The following is a 5,436-nucleotide window of genomic DNA, read 5'->3' as shown; positions in this document are numbered from 1 at the left end:
TAGCGGAGCCAGCTAATCCCCCCCCCCCCCCTCCCCGCTGCAGGGCGCTCTTAGACCCGGTAAACTCCCGCAGCCGCAGGACATCACGAAGGACCCGGCATATAGTGACCGCGGAGGGAGAAGGTATCAGGCAAGTTGGGACTAGATCCAGAGTCCGCTCACTGCCAAGCCAGCGGGCTTCCTACTTTCTCACACGTTTTCATCGGTTTTAGAGTGCGCCCTTCTGCTCCGAGGCTTCTTTTGAAAATGAGGTCCGTTCCAGGGCCACGGGCAGCCTCCAGAAACCGCGGAAGAACACCGAGAAGGGACACTTCTGAGAGGGAGGAGGCAGAGGACTGGGCCACACCTCTCCTGTTGCCGTGGCCTCCCTGCGAGGAGTAGCGGCTTATCCAGGCCTGCTGGACTTGCTGGAGACTTGGCCAGTTCAGGCTGTGGCACCCTAACCTGGGGCAGGCGGAAAGGCAAAGCAAGACCAAGGCCATTTAGATATTAACCATTTAACAGGTAAAAATCAGCCCTACCTTATTTTATTAGGTTCCCATCACTGCCCAAGTTTTTAAGTGTTGTGTCTATAACCCTGTTTCCCCATAAGCTATGTTCCTTTCAAAATTAATATATTTTGAACATTTATTTGAAAATATTTTTCCATGGTTCCATGATTCATGTTGTCTTTCACCCCTCTTACCTCCTCCACCCCCTGGAGCTGACAAGCAGTTGCACTGGGTTATCACTTGACACCTATTTCCATTTTATCTATTTTTGTAATAGTGTAGTCTTTTAAAACCAAAACCCCCAATCATATACCCGTATAAACAAGTGATAAATCATAGGTTTTCTTCTGCGTTTCTGCTCCCACGGTTCTTTCTCTGGATGTGGATAGTGTTCTTTTTCATAAGTCCCCTAGGGTAGCATTGCATTGCTGCTAGTAGAGAAGTCCATCACATTCTGTTGTGCCATAATGTCTCTGTGTACAGTGTTCTCCTGGTTCTGCTCATTTCCCTCTGCATCAGTTCGGGAAGGTCGTTCCAGTTTACATAGAAATCCTCTATTTCATCATTCCATATAGCACAATAGTATTCCATCACCATCATATACCACAGTTTGTTCAGCCATTTCCCAATTGAGGGATATTCCCTCATTTTCCAATTTTTGCCACCACAAAGAGCCAGCTATGAGTATTTTTAAACAACTATTTTTAAAAAATCTCTTTGGGGTACAAACCTAGTAGTGGTAGTGCCGGAACAAAAGGCATGGATTCTTTTAAAGTTCTTTGGGCATAATTCCAAATTGCCTTCCAGAATGGTTGGATCAACTCACAACTCTACCAGCAATGCACCAGCAACTGAATTTTGTCATATGCCCTCCAACATTTATTATTTTCCTTTACTGTCATATTGCCCAATCTGCTAGAGGTGAAGTTGTGCCACAGAGTCGTTTTGATTTTCATTTCTCTGATCAGGAAGGATTTAGAACACATTTTCATGTGATCATTGATAGTTTTGATTTCTTCAGCTGAAAACTGCCTATTCATATCCCTTGATCATTTATCAATTGAGAAATGGCTTATTTCTTGTACATTTGACTTAGTTCCTTATAAATTTGAGAAATTAGACCTTTGTCAGATATTTTTGTTATAAAATTTTTCCCCCAGTTTGATGCTTCTCTTCTAATTCTGATTGCTTTGGTTTTGTTCATTTTAATTTAATATAATAAAACATTCATTTTACAACTTGTAATGTTCTGTCTCTTTCTTGGTCTTAAATTCTTTCCTTTCTCATAAATTTGATAGGTATACTACTCTATGTTCCCCTAAATTACTTATAATTTCCCTCTTTATATTTAGGTCATTTACCCATCATGAATTTATCTTGGAATAAGGTGTGAGATATTTTTCTTGGATAACTTCTTTTAATATGATGTCTAGGATTTTTTTTTTGGTCATGACTTTCAGGTAGCCCAATAATTCTCAAATTGTCTCTCCTGGATCTGTTTCTAGGTCATTTGTTTTTTCAATGAGAAATTTCATTTTTTTCATTCTTTTGATTTTGTCTTTTTTTTTTTTAATTTCTTGATGTCTTGTGAAATCATTTGCTTCTACTTGCCTAATTCTTGTCTTTAAAGACTGATTTTTCATCTCATGAAATCATTAGCTTCTACTCTATTTGTCTAATTCTTGTCTTTAAAGACTGATTTTCATCCATGATCTCTTTTGATTCTCCTTTTCCATTTGGTCTATTCTACTTTTCATGATATTCTTTTCATCATTGGTCTTTTTTACCTGTTCTTCCAGCAGGTCAATTCTGGTTTTTAATCTGAGTATTACTTTATTTTATGTGTCTCCCTTTCCATTTGACCAATTTGGCTTTTAAGCTGTTATTTTCTTTTTGCTTTACTTTCATTTCTTTTTCCCACTTTCCTTCCCATTTTTCTTCTGTCTTACTTGGTTCTTGAGCTCCTTTTTGAGTTCCTCCAGAACTCCAAACCAGTTTCCATTTGTTTTTGAGAGTTTGCATAGTGTTTGCTTGATTATCACCCTTTCCTGTTGCTTCTGTTTTTCGCTTTTTTTTTTCCATAGAAATTTTCCAGGCCCAAGAGCTTTTTACTGCTGTTTACTCATTTTCCTGCTTGAGGACTGGGAGTCCTACAAGTTGCTGGTCATTTTTCTATCTTAGCTTCTGGCTTGCAGGGTTTTGCCCTGGGGCTATCTTCACTGCCCTTTCAGAGGCTTGAGTGAGCCCAGTGCTGCAGAGCTCTGAACCTTACCTCCAGGGCCTCGGATTTCCAGGGGCAGGTCTGTGATGCTTTTTTTGTTAGTGTAGCCTGCATCCTAGAATCCTGAGGTTGCCCAGGCCTTGGCTCCATGTCTGGAGGTGGGGATGGGGTAGTCAGCCTGTGTTTTTCCTTGTGCAGTTTTGCCTCTGGTTCCTCCTTATCTCATGGAAATCCACTCTCTGTGCCTATCTTTCACGTTGTATTCAGTGGGAGAGACCCCTCACTAGTCTTGTGACTTCTGTCCTTTTAAGGCACTTGGTTTGGGAGGATATTTAGAGCAGTTTCAGGATTTCCCTGCTACTACGCCCCCATCTTGGCTCTGCCCCAGGGTTTTTATTAGGTAATTTTGCATAAAGAAGTCCTTTTGGGGAACAACTATGTACTGCTGAAGAAGAACTGACTGTAATTGAAATGGGAGACCTTGGGACTTAGTGGCTAGAATCTGTGGCCTGGGAATCAAGAAGACTGAGGCCTAATTTCTGAGGCCTCTCGGGATTTTTTTCTGTTTTAGAGAGCACCATTTTGTTGTTCAATTGTTTCAGTCATATTGGATGCGTCGTGACTCCATTTGGGATTTTCTTGGCAAAGATACTGGAGTGATTTGCCATTTCCTTCTCGAGCTCATTTTATAGATGAAGAATCAGAGGCAAACAGGTTAAGTGACTTGCCCAGGGTCACACAGTAGTAAGTGCCTGAGGTCAGATTTGAACAATGGTCTTCCTGACTCCAGGCCTGGCACTCTGTCCACTACACCACTCAGTTGCCTGTACCCTGTTGCACTATACCTTAACATTTTTAAGTGCTAAGGAATGTGGTGCATAGTCCTGTGGCATCTGGGGCATTGCTTCTGTCCTCCTCAACACAGGACCCTCACCAGGATCCAGGTGCCCTGTGGCTTCAGATCCACTCAGAACAACAACTCGGGAGTTTACCCTAACCGTTAGGTTTACTGTTTTCCTAGTCAGTCTGATGACAAAATTAGTTCCAAGTAAAGGCTTTTAAAGAAATAGCATAGTCAGAAAACTCTCAATTCAATACCAGTCCCAATGAACCAGAGCACACTATGCCACAAATTTAGAAACTGCTCCTGTGGAGAGTGATTATATGCACATAGAGGGATCTTACACAAGAGACATACAATGTCACACATGTAGAGGGAAAACACACATATCTGATCCTGCTGATAATATCATTGTGATGCTGCTCTTCCCTGGAGATGTTGCTGGCCTCAGGGTGAGTGCTGGGCACATTGTATAAGTCAGGAGTATTGTGAGGCTCAAAGGAGAAAATAGAAAAAAGCACTTTGCAAACCTTAAAATGCTATATAAATGCTGCTGTTGTTAGCAGCAGCAGCAGCATCCACAGCAGCATCCTTTCTTCAGCAGGCCTTTAGTGGGGTGATAAAGCAATTCCCCAGCCTTATGCTGCTGAACTCAAGCAACTTTTTTTAGAGGAATACTGGGATGTGCTGGTAAATTATGAAAGTGTGTGGGAAATGTATGCAAAACACTTAAGTTTCATCTGTATTATTAACACATTGTTAAATATAGACTGTCAACAAAACAATAAATCAAGCATGTATTTGTAGCTGATTTCTGATGTGTAAATGCTCATGCTGAAAATTTAACAATGGGTTCTCACCAACGTATCTTAGAAGTGGCTCCAGTGTATCCTGGGATTGTGGGCTGAATGTTGTCTAGGAAAGTGACTCCAGAGTTCTTGGACCACCTCTTCCTGAGAAAGGCAGGCTAAGAGCTTTTAAGCCCTAGTTCCCACATTCAGTTAAGAGGCAGAGTACCTCCAGCAGAAGACTTTTCTTTCTAACCCTGAAGAGGTGGGGAAGAATACTGGCTGAACCAGTTCCGCCCCCTCTTCTTTGCTGGGTTCAAATATTCTGCTTTTGATACTAGAGACTGTATAACATTGCACAGGTCCATAACCTGCCTTAGGCATTAGTAATCTGTAAAATAAAGGAGTGCGTGGATGTGGTGGTACCTGAACTCAAGATTTAGGATCCAATGATCATATGTCTAATTCAGAAATCAAAGCCCTCTGTTACTGATGATTATCCATCTTAGGATTAGATACTTCCAAGTCTTTGCATGCAGATACACTTGAATTTTAAAAAAATAATAAAGTAAGGAGGCAAGGGCCTGACTCTACCCACCTAACCAGCGTTCCTACTTATTGTTCATATCTGTCAGCAACAAAACCCAAATGCTTGAACCACTTTATTTTGGCCGGGGACCAACCTCTGCCTTCATGCCATCCATTTCCGTTATTCCGTTTTCTTGGGTTTCTGTGACATGTTTATCCCTTCAAAAGCATCGTGCTTGTGAAGTGCAGCCCTTCGTCCACCCCCATTCAGCATATACCATCTGTTTCATTTTTACAATTTTCTACTAATAATAGTGTGATAGGCTATGGAGACCTAGTTGTACTGAAATGGAACACCTGGGAAGGGCAGCCCATCGGAACCCTGATCCTTCATTTGGAACAGCTGGAGTTTGCCTAGAGACGATCAAACAGGGGCACATGGTCTCAGCAAAGAGGGGGGGAGGACCCTCCGCTGCTCCCACGAATGTGAGGAAGCCCAGGCAAGGTTGGGAACAAGCCTTTGAGAAGGAAAATGCATAATTTTGAGAAAATAAGGGTCTGACCAAA

The sequence above is a fragment of the Gracilinanus agilis genome, chromosome X, assembly GCF_016433145.1.
Source record: "Gracilinanus agilis isolate LMUSP501 chromosome X, AgileGrace, whole genome shotgun sequence".
Lineage (NCBI taxonomy): Eukaryota > Metazoa > Chordata > Mammalia > Didelphimorphia > Didelphidae > Gracilinanus > Gracilinanus agilis.
This window is presented reverse-complemented; position numbering follows the sequence as displayed.